At 45.6% G+C, this 21,918-nt stretch overlaps 1 protein-coding gene across 25 annotated transcripts in view; it reads right to left on the bottom strand.

Moving 5' to 3' along the window:
• LOC135535382 (butyrophilin subfamily 1 member A1-like) overlaps window positions 1-21,918 on the bottom strand; it is a 154,508-nt gene that overhangs the window by 67,702 nt on the left and 64,888 nt on the right. The gene's annotated exons all lie outside the window — the stretch shown is intronic.

Genomic DNA, 21,918 nt, shown 5'->3' with positions numbered 1-21,918 from the left:
ACGAACATAGACAGAGACAACAGGGACAGAGACAGAACAGGGACAGAGACAGAGACGAACATAGACAGAGACGAACATAGACAGAGACAGAGACAACATAGACAGAGACATAGACAGAGACGAACATAGACAGAGACGAACATAGACAGAGACAACATAGACGAACATAGACAGAGACAGAGACGAACATAGACAGAGACGAACATAGACAGAGACGAACATAGACAGAGACGAACATAGACAGAGACAGAGACGAACATAGACAGAGACGAACATAGACAGAGACAGACACGAACATAGACAGAGACAGACACGAACATAGACAGAGACAGACACGAACATAGACAGAGACAGACACGAACATAGACAGAGACGAACATAGACAGAGAATGACACGAACATAGACAGAGACAGACACGAACATAGACAGACATGAACAGAGACAGAGACGAACAGAGACAGAGACGAACATAGACAGAGACGAACAGAGACAGAGACAGACACGAACAGAGACAGAGACAGAGACGAACATAGACAGAGACAGACACGATCTTAGACAGAGACAGAGACGAACATAGACAGAGACAGAACATAGACAGAGACGAACATAGACAGAGACGAACATAGACAGAGACAGACACGAACATAGACAGAGACGAACATAGACAGAGACGAACATAGACAGAGACAGACACGAACATAGACAGAGACAGACACGAACATAGACAGAGACGAACATAGACAGAGAATGACACGAACATAGACAGAGACAGACACGAACATAGACAGAGACGAACATAGACAGAGAATGACACGAACATAGACAGAGACAGACACGAACATAGACAGACATGAACAGAGACAGAGACAGAGACAGAGACGAACATAGACAGAGACGAACAGAGACAGAGACAGACACGGAACAGAGACAGAGACAGAGACGAACATAGACAGAGACAGACACGATCTTAGACAGAGACAGAGACGAACATAGACAGAGACAAAGACGAACAGAGACAGAGACGAACATAGACAGAGACGAACATAGACAGAGACGAACACAGACAGAGACGAACATAGACAGAGACGAACATAGACAGAGACGAACATAGACAGAGACGAACATAGACAGAGACAGAACATAGACAGAGACAGACACGAACATAGACAACAGAGACAGAGACGAACAGAGACAGAGACGAACATAGACAGAGACAGACACGAACATAGACAGAGACAGAGACGAACAGAGACAGAGACAGAGACGAACAGAGACAGAGACGAACAGAGACAGAGACGAACAGAGACAGAGACGAACATAGACAGAGACGAACATAGACAGAGACGAACATAGACAGAACAACAGGGACAGAGACAACAGGGACAGAGACAACAGGGACAGAGACAGAGACAACATAGACAGAGACGAACATAGACAGAGACAGAGACAGAACAGACAGAGACATAGACAGAGACGAACATAGACAGAGACATAGACAGAGACAGAGACGAACATAGACAGAGACGAACATAGACAGAGACAGAGACGAACATAGACAGAGACGAACAGAGACAGAGACGAACATAGACAGAGACGAACATAGACAGAGACAGACACGAACATAGACAGAGACAGAGACGAACATAGACAGAGACGAACATAGACAGAGACAGACGACATAGACAGAGACAGACACGAACATAGAGAGACAGACACGAACATAGACAGAGACGAACATAGACAGAGACATGAAACATAGACAGAGACAGACACGAACATAGACAGACATGACAAAGACAGAGACGAACAGAGACAGAGACGAACAGAGACAGAGACAGACACGAACAGAGACAGAGACAGAGACGAACATAGACAGAGACAGACACGATCTTAGACAGAGACAGAGACGAACATAGACAGAGACGAACATAGACAGAGACGAACATAGACAGAGACGAACATAGACAGAGACAGACACGAACATAGACAGAGACGAACATAGACAGAGACAGACACGAACATAGACAGAGACGAACATAGACAGAGACAGACACGAACATAGACAGAGACAGAGACGAACAGAGACAGAGACAGAGACGAACAGAGACAGAGACGAACAGAGACAGAGACGAACAGAGACAGAGACAACATAGACAGACACAGAGACGAACATAGACAGAGACGAACAGAGACAGAGACAGAGACAGAGACGAACAGGGACAGAGACGAACAGGGACAGAGACAGAGACGAACATAGACAGAGACGAACATAGACAGAGACAGAGACGAACATAGACAGAGACATAGACAGAGACGAACATAGACGAACATAGACAGAGACAGAGACGAACATAGACAGAGACGAACATAGACAGAGACAGACACGAACATAGACAGAGACGAACATAGACAGAGACGAACATAGACAGAGACGAACATAGACAGAGACAGACACAACATAGACAGAGACAGACACAACAGACAGAGACGAACATAGACAGAGAATGGCACGGACATAGACAGAGACAGACAGGAACATAGGCAGAGACAGACACGAACATAGACAGAGACGAACATAGACAGAGAATGACACGAACATAGACAGAGACAGACACGAACATAGACAGACATGAACAAAGACAGAGACGAACAGAGACAGAGACGAACAGAGACAGAGACAGACACGAACAGAGACAGAGACAGAGACGAACATAGACAGAGACAGACACGATCTTAGACAGAGACAGAGACGAACATAGACAGAGACGAACATAGACAGAGACGAACATAGACAGAGACGAACATAGACAGAGACAGACACGAACATAGACAGAGACGAACATAGACAGAGACAGACACGAACATAGACAGAGACGAAAATAGACAGAGAATGACACGAACATAGACAGAGACAGACACGAACATAGACAGAGACGAACATAGACAGAGAATGACACGAACATAGACAGACACGAACATAGACAGAGACAGACACGAACATAGACAGAGACGAAAATAGACAGAGAATGACACGAACATAGACAGAGACAGACACGAACATAGACAGAGACGAACATAGACAGAGACAGACAGACACGAACATAGACAGAGACAGAAACGAACATAGACAGACATGAACAGAGACAGAGACGAACAGAGACAGAGACGAACATAGACAGAGACGAACAGAGACAGAGACAGACACGAACAGAGACAGAGACAGAGACGAACATAGACAGAGACAAAGACGAACAGAGACAGAGACGAACATAGACAGAGACGAACATAGACAGAGACGAACATAGACAGAGACGAACATAGACAGAGACGAACATAGACAGAGACGAACATAGACAGAGACGAACATAGACGAAGAGAGACAGACACGAACATAGACGAACAGAGACGAACAGAGACGAACAGAGACAGAGACGAACATAGACAGAGACAGACACGAACATAGACAGAGACAGAGACGAACAGAGACAGAGACAGAGACGAACAGAGACAGAGACGAACAGAGACAGAGACGAACAGAGACAGAGACGAACATAGACAGAGACGAACATAGACAGAGACAGAGACACGAACATAGACAGAGACGAACAGAGACAGAAACGAACAGGGACAGAGACGAACAGGGACAGAGACGAACAGGGACAGAGACAGAGACGAACATAGACAGAGACGAACATAGACAGAGACAGAGACGAACATAGACAGAGACATAGACAGAGACGAACATAGACGAACATAGACAGAGAGAGAGACGAACATAGACAGAGACGAACATAGACAGAGACAGACACGAACATAGACAGAGACGAACATAGACAGAGACGAACATAGACAGAGACGAACATAGACAGAGACAGACACGAACATAGACAGAGACAGACACGAACATAGACAGAGACGAACATAGACAGAGAATGACACGAACATAGACAGAGACAGACACGAACATAGACAGAGACAGACACGAACATAGACAGAGACGAACATAGACAGAGAATGACACGAACATAGACAGAGACAGACACGAACATAGACAGACATGAACAAAGACAGAGACGAACAGAGACAGAGACGAACAGAGACGAACAGAGACAGAGACGAACAGAGACAGAGACGAACAGAGACAGAGACGAACAGAGAGAGAGACAGAGACGAACAGAGACAGAGACAGAAACAGAGACAGAGACGTACATAGACAGAGACAGAGACGAACATAGACAGAGACGAACATAGACAGAGACGAACATAGACAGAGACGAACATAGACAGAGACGAACATAGACAGACACGATCATAGACAGAGACGAACATAGACAGAGACGAACATAGACAGAGACAGAGACGAACATAGACAGAGACAGAGACGAACATAGACAGAGACGAACAGAGACAGAGACGAACATAGACAGAGACGAACAGAGACAGAGACGAACATAGACAGAGACAGAGACAGAGACAACATAGACAGAGACAGAGACAAACATAGACAGACACGAACAGACAGAGACAGACACGATCATAGACAGAGACGGAGACGAACATAGACAGAGACGAACATAGACAGAGACGGACAGAGACAGAGACGAACAGGGACAGAGACAGAGAAGAACATAGACAGAGACGAACATAGACAGAGACAGAGACGAACATAGACAGAGGCGAACACAGACAGAGACGAACATAGACGAACATAGACAGAGACATAGACAGAGACGAACATAGACAGAGACGAACATAGACAGAGACGAACATAGACAGAGACAGACACGAACATAGACAGAGACGAACATAGACAGAGACAGAGACGAACATAGACAGAGACGAACATAGACAGAGACGACATAGACAGAGAGACAGAACATAGACAGAGACGAACATAGACAGAGACGAACATAGACAGAGACGAACATAGACAGAGACAGACACGAACATAGACAGAGACAGACACGAACATAGACAGAGACGAACATAGACAGAGACAGACACGAACATAGACAGAGACAGACACGAACATAGACAGAGACGAACAGAGACAGAGACGAACAGAGACAGAGACGAACAGAGACAGAGACGAACAGAGACAGAGACGAACAGAGAGAGAGACAGACACGAACATAGACAGAGACGAACATAGACAGAGAATGACACGAACATAGACAGAGACAGACACGAACATAGACAGACACGAACATAGACAGAGACGAACAGAGACAGAGACGAACAGAGACAGAGACGAACAGAGACAGAGACGAACAGAGACAGAGACGAACAGAGACAGAGACGAACAGAGACAGAGACGAACAGAGACAGAGACGAACAGAGACAGAGACAGACACGAACATAGACAGAGACAGAGATGTACATAGACAGAGACAGAGACGAACATAGACAGAGACAGAGACGAACATAGACAGAGACGAACAGAGAGAGAGACAGACACGAACATAGACAGAGACAGAGACGAACAGAGACAGAGACGAACAGAGACAGAGACGAACAGAGACAGAGACGAACAGAGACAGAGACGAACAGAGACAGAGACGAACAGAGACAGAGACGAACATAGACAGAGACAGAGACGAACATAGACAGAGACAGAGACGAACATAGACAGAGACAGAGACGTACATAGACAGAGACAGAGACGAACATAGACAGAGACAGAGACAAACATAGACAGACACGAACAGACAGAGACAGACACGAACAGACAGAGACAGACACAAACAGACAGAGACAGACACGATCATAGACGGAGACGAACAGAGACAGACACGATTATAGACAGAGACAGAGAAGAACATAGACAGAGACGAATATAGACAGAGACAGAGACGAACATAGACAGAGACAGACACGATCATAGACAGAGACGAACATAGACGGAGACGAACAGAGACAGACACGATCATAGACAGAGATAGAGACGAACATAGACAGAGAAGAACATAGACAGAGACGAACATAGACAGAGACGAACATAGACAGAGACAGAGACGAACATAGACAGAGACAGAGACGAACATAGACAGAGACGAACAGACAGAGACACGAACAGAGACAGACACGAACAGAGACAGACACGAACAGAGACAGACACGAACAGAGACAGACACGAACAGAGACAGACACGAACAGAGACAGACACAAACAGAGACAGACACGAAGAGAGACAGAGAAGAACATAGACAGAGACAGAGACGAACATAGACAGAGACGAACATAGACAGAGACGAACATAGACAGAGACGAACATAGACAGAGACAGAGACAACAGACAGAGACAGAGACGAACATAGACAGAGACAGAGACGAACATAGACAGAGACGGAGACGAACATAGACAGAGACGGAGACGAACATAGACAGAGACGGAGACGAACATAGACAGAGACGAACATAGACAGAGACGAACATAGACAGAGACGAACATAGACAGAGACGAACAGAGACAGAGACGAACATAGACAGAGACGAACATAGACAGAGACGAACATAGACAGAGACGAACATAGACAGAGACGAACATAGACAGAGACAGAGACGAACATAGACAGAGACAGAGACGAACAGAGACAGACATGAACATAGACGAACAGAGACAGAGACGAACAGAGACAGAGACGAACAGAGACAGAGACGAACAGAGACAGAGACAGAGACGAACAGAGACAGAGACGAACAGAGACAGAGACGACAGAGACAGAGACGAGACACAGAGACAGAGACATAGACAGAGACAGAGACGAACATAGACAGAGACGAACATAGACAGAGACGAACATAGACAGAGACAGAGACAGACATAACATAGACAGAGACGAACATAGACAGAGACAGAGACGAACATAGACAGAGACAGAGACGAACATAGACGGAGACGAACAGAGACAGACACGAACAGAGACAGACACGAAGAGAGACAGAGAAGAACATAGACAGAGACAGAGACGAACATAGACAGAGACAGAGACGAACATAGACAGAGACGAACATAGACAGAGACAGAGACGAACATAGACAGAGACGAACATAGACAGAGACAGAGACGAACATAGACAGAGACGAACATAGACAGAGACGAACATAGACAGAGACAGAGACGAACATAGACAGAGACGGAGACGAACATAGACAGAGACGAACATAGACAGAGACAGAGACGAACATAGACAGAGACGAACATAGACAGAGACAGACAGACACGAACATAGACAGAGACGAACAGTGACAGAGACGAACAGGGACAGAGACGAACAGGGACAGAGACAAACATAGACAGAGACAAACATAGACGAACATAGACAGAGACAGAGACGAACATAGACAGAGACAGACACGATCTTAGACAGAGACAGAGACGAACATAGACAGAGACAAAGACGAACAGAGACAGAGACGAACATAGACAGAGACAGAGACAAAGACGAACAGAGACAGACACGAACAGAGACAGAGACGAACATAGACAGAGACAAACATAGACGAACATAGACAGAGACAGAGACGAACATAGACAGAGACAGACACGATCTTAGACAGAGACAGAGACGAACATAGACAGAGACAAAAACGAACAGAGACAGAGACGAACATAGACAGAGACAGAGACAAAGACGAACAGAGACAGAGACGAACATAGACAGAGACGAACATAGACAGAGACGAACATAGACAGAGACGAACATAGACAGAGACAGAGACGAACATAGACAGAGACGAACAGAGACAGAGACGAACAGAGACAGAGACGAACATAGACAGAGACGAACATAGACAGAGACGAACATAGACGAAGAGAGACAGACATGAACATAGACGAACAGAGACGAACAGAGACGAACAGAGACAGAGACGAACATAGACAGAGACGAACAGAGACAGAGACAGAGACGAACAGAGACAGAGACGAACAGAGACAGACAGACACAAACATAGACAGAGACGAACAGAGACAGAGACGAACAGGGACAGAGACGAACAGGGACAGAGACAGAGATGAACATAGACAGAGACGAACATAGACAGAGACGAACATAGACAGAGACGAACATAGACAGAGACAGAGACGAACATAGACAGAGGCGAACATAGACAGACACGAACATAGACAGAGACGAACATAGACAGAGACGAACATAGACACGAACATAGACAGACACGAACATAGACAGAGACGAACATAGACAGAGACGAACATAGACAGACAGAGACAGACACGATCATAGACAGAGACAGAACATATAGACAGAGACAACATAGACAGACAGAGACACATAGACAGAGACAGAGACGAACATAGACAGAGATGAACAGAGACAGAGACGAACAGAGACAGAGACGAACAGAGACAGAGACGAACAGAGACAGAGACGAACAGAGACAGAGACGAACAGAGACAGAGACGAACATAGACAGAGACGAACATAGACAGAGACGAACATAGACAGAGACGAACATAGACAGAGACAGAGACGAACATAGACAGAGACAGAGACGAACATAGACGGAGACGAACAGAGACAGACACGAACAGAGACAGACACGAAGAGAGACAGAGAAGAACATAGACAGAGACAGAGACGAACATAGACAGAGACAGAGACGAACATAGACAGAGACGAACATAGACATAGACAGAGACGAACATAGACAGAGACAGAGACGAACATAGACAGAGACGAACGAACATAGACAGAGACGAGACAACATAGACAGAGACAGAGACGAACATAGACAGAGACGAACATAGACAGAGACAGAGACGAACATAGACAGAGACGAACATAGACAGAGACAGAGACGAACATAGACAGAGACGAACATAGACAGAGACGAACAGAGACATAGACAGAGACAGAGACAGAGACAACAGACAGAGACGAACAGAGACAGAGACGAACATAGACAGAGACAAACATAGACGACAGAGACAGAGACAGAGACGAACAGAGACAGAGACAGAGACGAACATAGACAGAGACAAAGACGAACAGAGACAGAGACGAACAGAGACAGAGACGAACATAGACAGAGACAGAGACAAAGACGAACAGAGACAGACACGAACAGAGACAGAGACGAACATAGACAGAGACAAACATAGACGAACATAGACAGAGACAGAGACGAACATAGACAGAGACAGACACGATCTTAGACAGAGACAGAGACGAACATAGACAGAGACAAAAACGAACAGAGACAGAGACGAACATAGACAGAGACAGAGACAAAGACGAACAGAGACAGAGACGAACATAGACAGAGACGAACATAGACAGAGACGACAGAGACAGAGACGAACATAGACAGAGACAGAGACAGAGAGACAGAGACGAACAGAGACAGAGACGAACAGAGACAGAGACGAACATAGACAGAGACGAACATAGACATAGACAGAGACGAACATAGACAGAGACAGACACGAACATAGACAGAGACAACATAGACAGACGAACAGAGACAGAGACGAACATAGACAGAGACAGAACATAGACAGAGACGAACAGAGACAGAGACAGAGACGAACAGACAGAGACGAACATAGACAGAGACACAAAACATAGACAGAGACGAACAGAGACAGAGACGAACAGGGACAGAGACGAACAGGGACAGAGACAGAGACAGAACATAGACAGAGACGAACATAGACAGACGAACATAGACAGAGACATGAGACATAGACAGAGACAGAGGCGAACATAGACAGACACGAACATAGACAGAGACAGAGACGAACATAGACAGAGACGAACATAGACAGAGACGAACATAGACAGAGACAGAACATAGACAGAGACAGACACGAACATAGACAGAGACGAACATAGACAGAGACAGAACGAACATAGACAGAGACAGACACGAACATAGACAGAGACATGAACAGAGACAGAGACGAACAGAGACAGAGACGAGACATAGAGACAGAGACAGAACAGAGACAGAGACAGAACAGAAACAGAGACGACATAGACAGAGACAGAGACGAACATAGACAGAGACAGAGACGAACATAGACAGAGACGAACATAGACAGACACGATCATAGACAGAGACGAACATAGACAGAGACGAACATAGACAGAGACGAACAGAGACGAACATAGACAGACACGAACAGACAGAGACAGACACGATCATAGACAGAGACGGAGACGAACATAGACAGAGACAGACACGACCTTAGACAGAGACAGAGACGAACATAGACAGAGACAAAGACGAACAGAGACAGAGACGAACATAGACAGAGACGAACATAGACAGAGACGAACATAGACAGAGACGAACATAGACAGAGACAGAGACGAACATAGACAGACACGAACAGACAGAGACAGACACGATCTTAGACAGAGACAGAGACGAACATAGACAGAGACAAAGACGAACAGAGACAGAGACGAACATAGACAGAGACGAACATAGACAGAGACAGAGACGAACATAGACAGAGACAGAGACGAACATAGACAGAGACGAACATAGACAGAGACGAACATAGACAGAGACGAACATAGACAGAGACGAACATAGACAGAGACGAACATAGACAGAGACGAACATAGACGAAGAGAGACAGACACGAACATAGACGAACAGAGACGAACAGAGACAGAGACGAACATAGACAGAGACAGACACGAACATAGACAGAGACAGAGACGAACAGAGACAGAGACGAACAGAGACAGAGACAGAGACGAACAGAGACAGAGACGAACAGAGACAGAGACGAACAGAGACAGAGACAGAGACGAACAGAGACAGAGACGAACAGAGACAGAGACGAACAGGGACAGAGACGAACAGGGACAGAGACGAACAGGGACAGAGACAGAGACGAACATAGACAGAGACGAACATAGACAGAGACAGAGACGAACATAGACAGAGACATAGACAGAGACGAACATAGACAGAGGCGAACATAGACAGAGACGAACATAGACGAACATAGACAGAGACAGAGACGAACATAGACAGAGACGAACATAGACAGAGACGAACATAGACAGAGACGAACATAGACAGAGACAGAGACGAACATAGACAGAGACAGACACGAACATAGACAGAGACGAACATAGACAGAGACGAACATAGACAGAGAATGACACGAACATAGACAGAGACAGACACGAACATAGACAGAGACAGACACGAACATAGACAGAGACGAACATAGACAGAGAATGACACGAACATAGACAGAGACAGACACGAACATAGACAGACATGAACAAAGACAGAGACGAACAGAGACAGAGAGGAACAGAGACAGAGACGAACAGAGACAGAGACGAACAGAGACAGAGACGAACAGAGACAGAAACAGAGACAGAGACGTACATAGACAGAGACAGAGACGAACATAGACAGAGACAGAGACGAACATAGACAGAGACGAACATAGACAGAGAAGAACATAGACAGACACGATCATAGACAGAGACGAACATAGACAGAGACGAACAGAGACAGAGACGAACATAGACAGAGATGAACAGAGACAGAGACGAACATAGACAGAGACAGAGACAAACATAGACAGACACGAACAGACAGAGACAGACACGATCATAGACAGAGACGGAGACGAACATAGACAGAGACGAACATAGACAGAGACAGACAGACACGAACATAGACAGAGACGGACAGAGACAGAGACGAACAGAGACAGAGACGAACAGGGACAGAGACGAACAGGGACAGAGACAGAGACGAACATAGACAGAGACGAACATAGACAGAGACAGAGACGAACATAGACAGAGGCGAACACAGACAGAGACGAACATAGACGAACATAGACAGAGACATAGACAGAGACGAACATAGACAGAGACGAACATAGACAGAGACGAACATAGACAGAGACAGACACGAACATAGACAGAGACGAACATAGACAGAGACGAACATAGACAGAGACGAACATAGACAGAGACAGACATAGACAGAGACAGAGACGAACATAGACAGAGACGAGACAGAGACAGACACGAACATAGACAGAGACAGCCACGAACATAGACAGAGACGAACATAGACAGAGACAGACACGAACATAGACAGACATGAACAAAGACAGAGACGAACAGAGACAGAGACGAACAGAGACAGAGACGAACAGAGACAGAGACGAACAGAGACAGAGACGAACAGAGACAGAGACGAACAGAGACAGAGACGAACAGAGAGAGAGACAGACACGAACATAGACAGAGACAGAGACGTACATAGACAGACACGATCATAGACAGAGACGAACAGAGACAGAGAAGAACATAGACAGAGACGAACAGAGACAGAGACAGAGATAGAGACGAACATAGACAGAGACAGAGACAAACATAGACAGAGACAGACAGAGACAGACACGACATAGACAGAGACGAACATAGACAGAGACAGACAGAGACAGACACGAACATAGACAGAGACAGAGACGAACAGAGACAGACATGATCATAGACAGAGACAGACATAGACAGAGACAGAGACAAACATAGACAGACACGAACAGACAGAGACAGACACGATCATAGACAGAGACGGAGACGAACATAGACAGAGACGAACAGAGACAGACACGAACATAGACAGAGATAGAGACGAACAGAGACAGAGACGAACATAGACAGAGATAGAGACGAACAGAGACAGACACGATCATAGACAGAGATAGAGACGAACAGAGACAGACACGAACATAGACAGAGATAGAGACGAACAGAGACAGACACGATCATAGACAGAGATAGAGACGAACATAGACAGAGAAGAACATAGACAGAGACGAACATAGACAGAGATGAACATAGACAGAGACGAACATAGACAGAGACAGAGACGAACATAGACAGAGACGAACATAGACAGAGACGAACAGAGACAGAGACGAACAGAGACAGACACGAACAGAGACAGACACGAACAGAGACAGACACGAACATGGACAGAGAAGAACATAGACAGAGACAGAGACGAACATAGACAGAGACAGAGACGAACATAGACAGAGACGAACATAGACAGAGACGAACATAGACAGAGACGAACATAGACAGAGACAGAGACGAACATAGACAGAGACGAACATAGACAGAGACAGAGACGAACATAGACAGAGACAGAGACGAACATAGACAGAGACGGAGACGAACATAGACAGAGACGAACATAGACAGAGACGAACATAGACAGAGAGACATAACAGAGACAGACAGAGACGAACATAGACAGAGACAGAGACGAACATAGACAGAGACGAACAGAGACAGAGACGAACATAGACAGAGACGAACATAGACAGAGAACATAGACAGAGATAGACAGAGACAGAGACGAACATAGACAGAGATAGAGACGAACATAGACAGAGACGAACATAGACAGAGACGAACAGAGACAGACACGATCATAGACAGAGACAGAGACGAACAGAGACAGAGACGAACATAGACAGAGATGAGAGACGAACATAGACAGAGACGAACATAGACAGAGACAACATAGACAGAGACGAACATAGACAGAGACGAACATAGACAGAGACAGAGACGAACATAGACAGAGACAGAGACGAACATAGACAGAGACGGAGACGAACATAGACAGAGACGGAGACACGAACATAGACAGAGACAGACAGAACATAGACAGAGACAGAGACGAACATAGACAGAGACAACATAGACGAACATAGACAGAGACGAACATAGACAGAGACAACAGAGACAGAGACGAACATAGACAGAGACGAACATAGACAGAGACGAACATAGACAGAGAGAACATAGACAGAGACGAACAGAGACAGAGACGATCATAGACAGAGAGACAGAGACAACATAGACAGACATAACAGACGACAGAGACGAACAGAGACAGAGACAACAGAGACAGAGACGAACAGAGACAGAGACGAACAGAGACAGGGACAGAACAGAGACAGAGGAACAGAGACAGAGACGAACATAGACAGAGACAACATAGACAGAGACGAACATAGACAGAGACAGAGACAGACATAGACAGAGAGACGAACATAGACAGAGACGAACAGAGACAGACACGAACATAGACAGAGATAGACGAACATAGACAGAGACATAGACAGAGACGAACATAGACAGAGACGAACATAGACAGAGACAGAGACGAACATAGACAGAGACAACATAGACAGAGACGAACATAGACAGAGACGAACATAGACAGAGACGAACAGAGACAGAGACACAGAGACAGAGACGAACATAGACAGAGACGAACACAGAGACAGAGACGAACATAGACAGAGACGAACATAGACAGAGACGAACATAGACAGAGACAGACACGAACATAGACAGAGACAGAGACATAGACAGAGACGAACATAGACAGAGACAGACACGAACATAGACAGAGACAGACACGAACATAGACAGACATGAACAAAGACAGAGACGAACAGAGACAGAGACGAACAGAGACGAACAGAGACAGAGACGAACAGAGACAGAGACGAACAGAGACAGAGACGAACAGAGACAGAGACAGAAACAGAGACAGAGACGTACATAGACAGAGACAGAGACGAACATAGACAGAGACGAACATAGACAGAGAAGAACATAGACAGACACGAACATAGACAGAGACAACATAGACAGAGACGAACATAGACAGAGACGAACATAGACAGAGACAGAGACAGAGACGAACATAGACAGAGACAGAGACAAACATAGACAGAGACGAACAGACAGAGACAGACACGATCATAGACAGAGACGGAGACAACATAGACAGAGACGAACATAGACAGAGACAGACAGACATAACATAGACAGAGACAGGACAGAGAGAGACAACAGAGACAGACAGAGACAGAACATAGACAGAGACGAACATAGACAGACAGAGACGAACATAGACAGAGAACAGAGACAGAGACGAACAGACGAACAGAGACAGAACATAGACAGAGACATAACAGAGACAGAGACGAACATAGACAGAGACAGACAGAGACAGACACGAACAGAGACAGAGACGAACATAGACAGAGACAGAGAATGACACGAACATAGACAGAGACGACAGAGAATGACACGACATAGACAGAGACAGACACGAACATAGACAGAGAACAAAGACAGAGACGAACAGAGACAGAGACGAACAGAGACAGAGACAGAGACAGAGACAGAGACAGAGACGAACAGAGACAGAGACAGACACGAACATAGACAGAGACGAACATAGACAGAGACGAACATAGACAGAGACAGAGACGAACATAGACAGAGACGAACATAGACAGAGACATGACACGAACATAGACAGAGACAGACACGAACATAGACAGACATAGACAGAGACGAACAGAGACAGAGACAACACGAGACAGAGACGAACAGAGACAGAGACGAACATAGACAGAGACGAACAGAGACAGAGACATAGACAGAGACAGAGACGAACAGACAGAGACAGAGACGAACAGAGACAGAGACAGACACGAACATAGACAGAGACAGACACGAACATAGACAGAGACAACATAGACAGAGAATGACGAACATAGACAGAGACGACATAGACAGAGACACGAACATAGACAGACAGACACGAACATAGACAGAGACAGAGACAGAGACGAACAGAGACAGAGACGAACAGAGACAGAGACGAACAGAGACAGAGACGAACAGAGACAGAGACGAACAGAGACAGAGACGAACAGAGAGAGAGACAGACACGAACATAGACAGAGACAGAGACGTACATAGACAGACACGATCATAGACAGAGACGAACAGAGACAGAGAAGAACATAGACAGAGACGAACATAGACGGAGACGAACAGAGACAGACACGATCATAGACAGAGATAGAGACGAACATAGACAGAGACAGAGACAAACATAGACAGACACGAACAGACAGAGACAGACACGATCACAGACAGAGACAGAGACAACATAGACAGAGACGAACAGAGACAGAGACAGAACATAGACAGAGACGAACAGAGACAGAGACGAACATAGACAGAGATAGAGACGAACATAGACAGAGACAAACATAGACAGACACGAACAGACAGAGACAGACACGATCATAGACAGAGACGGAGACGAACATAGACAGAGACGAACAGAGACAGACACGAACATAGACAGAGATAGAGACGAACAGAGACAGAGACGAACATAGACAGAGATAGAGACGAATAGACAGAGACAGACACGATCATAGACAGAGATAGAGACAACAGAGACAGAGACGAACATAGACAGAGATAGAGACGAACAGAGACAGACACGATCATAGACAGAGATAGAGACGAACATAGACAGAGACGAACATAGACAGAGACGAACATAGACAGAGACGACAGAGACGAACATAGACAGAGACAGAGACATAGACAGACAGAGACGAACAGAGACAGAGACGAACAGAGACAGACACGAACAGAGACAGACACGAACAGAGACAGACACGAACAGAGACAGACACGAACAGAGACAGACACGAACATAGACAGAGAAGAACATAGACAGAGACAGAGACGAACATAGACAGAGACAGAGACGAACATAGACAGAGACGAACATAGACAGAGACGAACATAGACAGAGACAGAGACGAACATAGACAGAGACAGAGACGAACATAGACAGAGACAGAGACGAACATAGACAGAGACGGAGACGAACATAGACAGAGACGGAGACGAACATAGACAGAGACGAACATAGACAGAGACGAACATAGACAGAGACGAACATAGACAGAGACGAACATAGACAGAGACGAACATAGACAGAGACGAACATAGACAGAGACGATCATAGACAGAGACGGAGACGAACATAGACGGAGACGAACAGAGACAGAGAAGAACATAGACAGAGACGAACATAGACAGAGACGAACATAGACAGAGATAGAGACGAACAGAGACAGACACGATCATAGACAGAGATAGAGACGAACAGAGACAGAGAAGAACATAGACAGAGATAGAGACGAACAGAGACAGACACGATCATAGACAGAGATAGAGACGAACAGAGACAGACACGAACATAGACAGAGATAGAGACGAACAGAGACAGACACGATCATAGACAGAGATAGAGACGAACAGAGACAGAGAAGAACATAGACAGAGATAGAGACGAACATAGACAGAGACGAACATAGACAGAGACGAACATAGACAGAGACGAACATAGACAGAGACGAACATAGACAGAGACGAACATAGACAGAGACGAACATAGACAGAGACAGAGACGAACATAGACAGAGACAGAGACGAACATAGACAGAGACGGAGACGAACATAGACAGAGACGAACATAGACAGAGACAGAGACGAACATAGACAGAGACATAGACAGAGACGAACATAGACAGAGACGAACATAGACAGAGACGAACATAGACAGAGACGAACATAGACAGAGACGAACATAGACAGAGACGAACATAGACAGAGACGAACATAGACAGAGACAGAGACGATCATAGACAGAAACGAACATAGACGAACAGAGACAGACATGAACATAGACGAACAGAGACGAACAGAGACAGAGACGAACAGAGACAGAGACGAACAGAGACAGAGACGAACAGAGACAGACAGACGAACAGAGACAGAGACGACAGAGACAGAGACAGATAGACAGAGACGAACATAGACAGAGACAGAGACGAACATAGACAGAGAGAACATAGACAGAGACGAACAGAGACAGAGACGAACAGAGACAGACACGAACATAGACAGAGACAGAGACAGACACGAACAGAGACAGAGACGAACATAGACAGAGACAGAGACGAACATAGACAGAGACGAACATAGACAGAGACAGAGACGAACATAGACAGAGACAGAGACGAACATAGACAGAGACGAACAGAGACAGACACGAACATAGACAGAGATAGAGACGAACATAGACAGAGACGAACATAGACAGAGACGAACATAGACAGAGACGAACATAGACAGAGACAGAGACGAACATAGACAGAGACGAACATAGACAGAGACGAACAGAGACAGACACGAACAGAGACAGACACGAACAGAGACAGACACGAACAGAGACAGACACGAACAGAGACAGAGACGAACATAGACAGAGACACGAACAGAGACAGAGACGAACATAGACAGAGACGAACATAGACAGAGACGAACATAGACAGAGACAGAGACGAACATAGACAGAGACAGAGACGAACATAGACAGAGACGGAGACGAACATAGACAGAGACGGAGACGAACATAGACAGAGACGGAGACGAACATAGACAGAGACGAACATAGACAGAGACAGAGACGAACATAGACAGAGACAGACACGATCATAGACAGAGACGAACAGAGACAGAGACGAACATAGACAGAGACGAACATAGACAGAAACGAACATAGACAGAGACGAACATAGACAGAGACGAACATAGACAGAGACAGAGACGAACATAGACAGAGACAGAGACGAACATAGACAGAGACGAACATAGACAGAGACAGAGAAGAACATAGACAGAGACAGAGACGAACATAGACAGAGACGAACATAGACAGAGACGAACATAGACAGAGACGAACATAGACAGAGACGAACATAGACAGAGACGAACAGAGACAGACACGAACAGACAGAGACAGACACGATCATAGACAGAGACAGAGACGAACATAGACAGAGACAGAGACAGACACGATCATAGACAGAGACAGACAACATAGACAGAGACATAGACAGAGACGAACATAGACAGAGACGAACATAGACAGAGACGAACATAGACAGAGACGAACATAGACAGAGACAGAGACGAACATAGACAGAGACGAACATAGACAGAGACGAGAGACAGACACGAACAGAGACAGACACGAACAGAGACAGACACGAACAGAGACAGAGACGAACAGAGACAGACACGAACAGAGACAGAGAAGAACATAGACAGAGACATAGACAGAGACAGAGACGAACATAGACAGAGACAGAGACGAACATAGACAGAGACGAACATAGACAGAGACGAACATAGACAGAGACGAACATAGACAGAGACGAACATAGACAGAGACAGAACGAAGAGATGATAGACAGAGACAGAGACAACATAGACAGAGACAGAGACAGAGACAGAGACAGAGACAGAGACAGAGACGAACATAGACAGAGACGAACATAGACAGAGACGAACATAGACAGAGACGAACATAGACAGAGACGAACATAGACAGAGACGAACATAGACAGAGACAACATGACAGAGACAGAGACAACATAGACAGAGACAGAGACATAGACAGAGACAGAGACGAACAGAGACAGAGACGAACATAGACAGAGACAGAGACAGAGAACATAGACAGAGACGAACATAGACAGAGACGAACATAGACAGAGACGAACATAGACAGAGACGAACATAGACAGAGACGAACATAGACAGAGACGAACATAGACAGAGACGAACAGAGACAGAGACAGAGACGACAGAGACAGAGACGAACATAGACAGAGACAACATAGACAGAGACGAACATAGACAGAGACGAACATAGACAGAGACGAACATAGACAGAGACAGAGACAGACAGAGACAGAGACAGACAGAGACGAACATAGACAGAGACGAACATAGACAGAGACGAACATAGACAGAGACAGAGACGAACATAGACAGAGACGAACATAGACAGAGACGAACATAGACAGAGACGAACATAGACAGAGACGAACAGAGACAGACACGAACAGAGACAGACACGAACAGACAGAGACAGACACGATCATAGACAGAGACAGAGACGAACATAGACAGACACGAACAGAGACAGAGACAGACACGAACATAGACAGAGACAGAGACGAACATAGACAGAGACAGAGACGAACATAGACAGAGACGAACAGAGACAGACACGATCATAGACAGAGATAGAGACGAACATAGACAGAGACATAGACAGAGACGAACATAGACAGAGACACGAACAGAGACAGAGACAGAACAGAGACAGAGACGAGACAGAGACAGACACGAACATAGACAGAGACGAACATAGACAGAGACAGAGACGAACATAGACAGAGACAGACGAACATAGACAGAGACAGAGACGAACATAGACAGAGACGAGACGAACATAGACAGAGACGAACATAGACAGAGACGAACATAGACAGAGACGAACATAGACAGAGACGAACATAGACAGAGACAGAGACAGAGATGAACATAGACAGAGACAGACAGAGACGAACATAGACAGAGACGAACATAGACAGAGACAGAGAGACAGAGACAACATAGACAGAGACGAACATAGACAGAGACAGAGACGAACATAGACAGAGACGAACATAGACAGAGACGAACATAGACAGACATAGACAGAGACAGAGACGAACATAGACAGAGACATAGACAGAGACGAACATAGACAGAGACAGAACGAACATAGACAGAGACGAACATAGACAGAGACGAACAGAGACAGAGACGAACATAGACAGAGACGAACATAGACAGAGACGAACATAGACAGAGACAACATAGACAGAGATGAACATGGACAGAGACAGAGACATGACAGAGACAGAGACGAACATAGACAGAGACAGAGACGAACAGAGACAGAGACAGAGACAGAGACGAACATAGACAGACAGAGACGAACATAGACAGAGACGAACATAGACAGAGACAGAGACGAACATAGACAGAGACGAACAGAGACAGAGACAACATAGACAGAGACGAACATAGACAGAGACGAACATAGACAGAGACGAACATAGACAGACGACGAACATAGACAGAGACAGAGACATAGACAGAGACAGAGACGAACATAGACAGAGACGAACATAGACATAGACAGAGACAGACACGAACAGAGACAGAGACGAACATAGACAGAGACGAACATAGACAGAGACGAACATAGACAGAGACGAACATAGACAGAGACAGAGACATAGACAGAGACAGAACATAGACATAGACAGAGACGAACATAGACAGAGACGAACATAGACAGAGACAGAACACATAGACAGAGAACATAGACAGAGACGAACATAGACAGAGACAGAGACGAACATAGACAGAGACGAGACAGACACGAACAGACAGAGACAGACACGATCATAGACAGAGACAGAGACGAACATAGACAGACACGAACAGAGACAGAGACAGACACGAACATAGACAGAGACAGACACGAACATAGACAGAGACAGACAGACATAGAACATAGACAGAGACGACAACAGAGACAGACACGATCATAGACAGAGATAGAGACGAACATAGACAGAGAAGAACATAGACAGAGACGAACATAGACAGAGACGAACAGAGACAGAGACGAACAGAGACAGACACGAACAGAGACAGACACGAACAGAGACAGACACGAACAGAGACAGACACAACAGAGACAGAGAACAGAGACAGACACGAACAGAGACAGACACGAACAGAGACAGACACGAACAGAGACAGACACGAACAGAGACAGACACGAACATAGACAGAGACAGAGACATAGACAGAGACAGAGACAACAGAGACAGAGACGAACATAGACAGAGACAGAGACGAACATAGACAGAGACGAACATAGACAGAGACAGAGACGAACATAGACAGAGACAGGAGACATAACATAGACAGAGACGAACATAGACAGAGACGAACATAGACAGAGACGAACATAGACAGAGACGAACATAGACAGAGACAGAGACTAACATAGACAGAGACAGAGACGAACATAGACAGAGACGAACAGAGACAGAGACGAACAGAGACAGAGACGAA

This window comes from Oncorhynchus masou, unplaced genomic scaffold, assembly GCF_036934945.1.
Source record: "Oncorhynchus masou masou isolate Uvic2021 unplaced genomic scaffold, UVic_Omas_1.1 unplaced_scaffold_487, whole genome shotgun sequence".
Classification (NCBI taxonomy): Eukaryota; Metazoa; Chordata; class Actinopteri; order Salmoniformes; family Salmonidae; genus Oncorhynchus; species Oncorhynchus masou.
The sequence above is the reverse complement of the archived record's forward strand: the minus strand, read 5'-3'. Positions and strand labels throughout refer to the sequence as shown.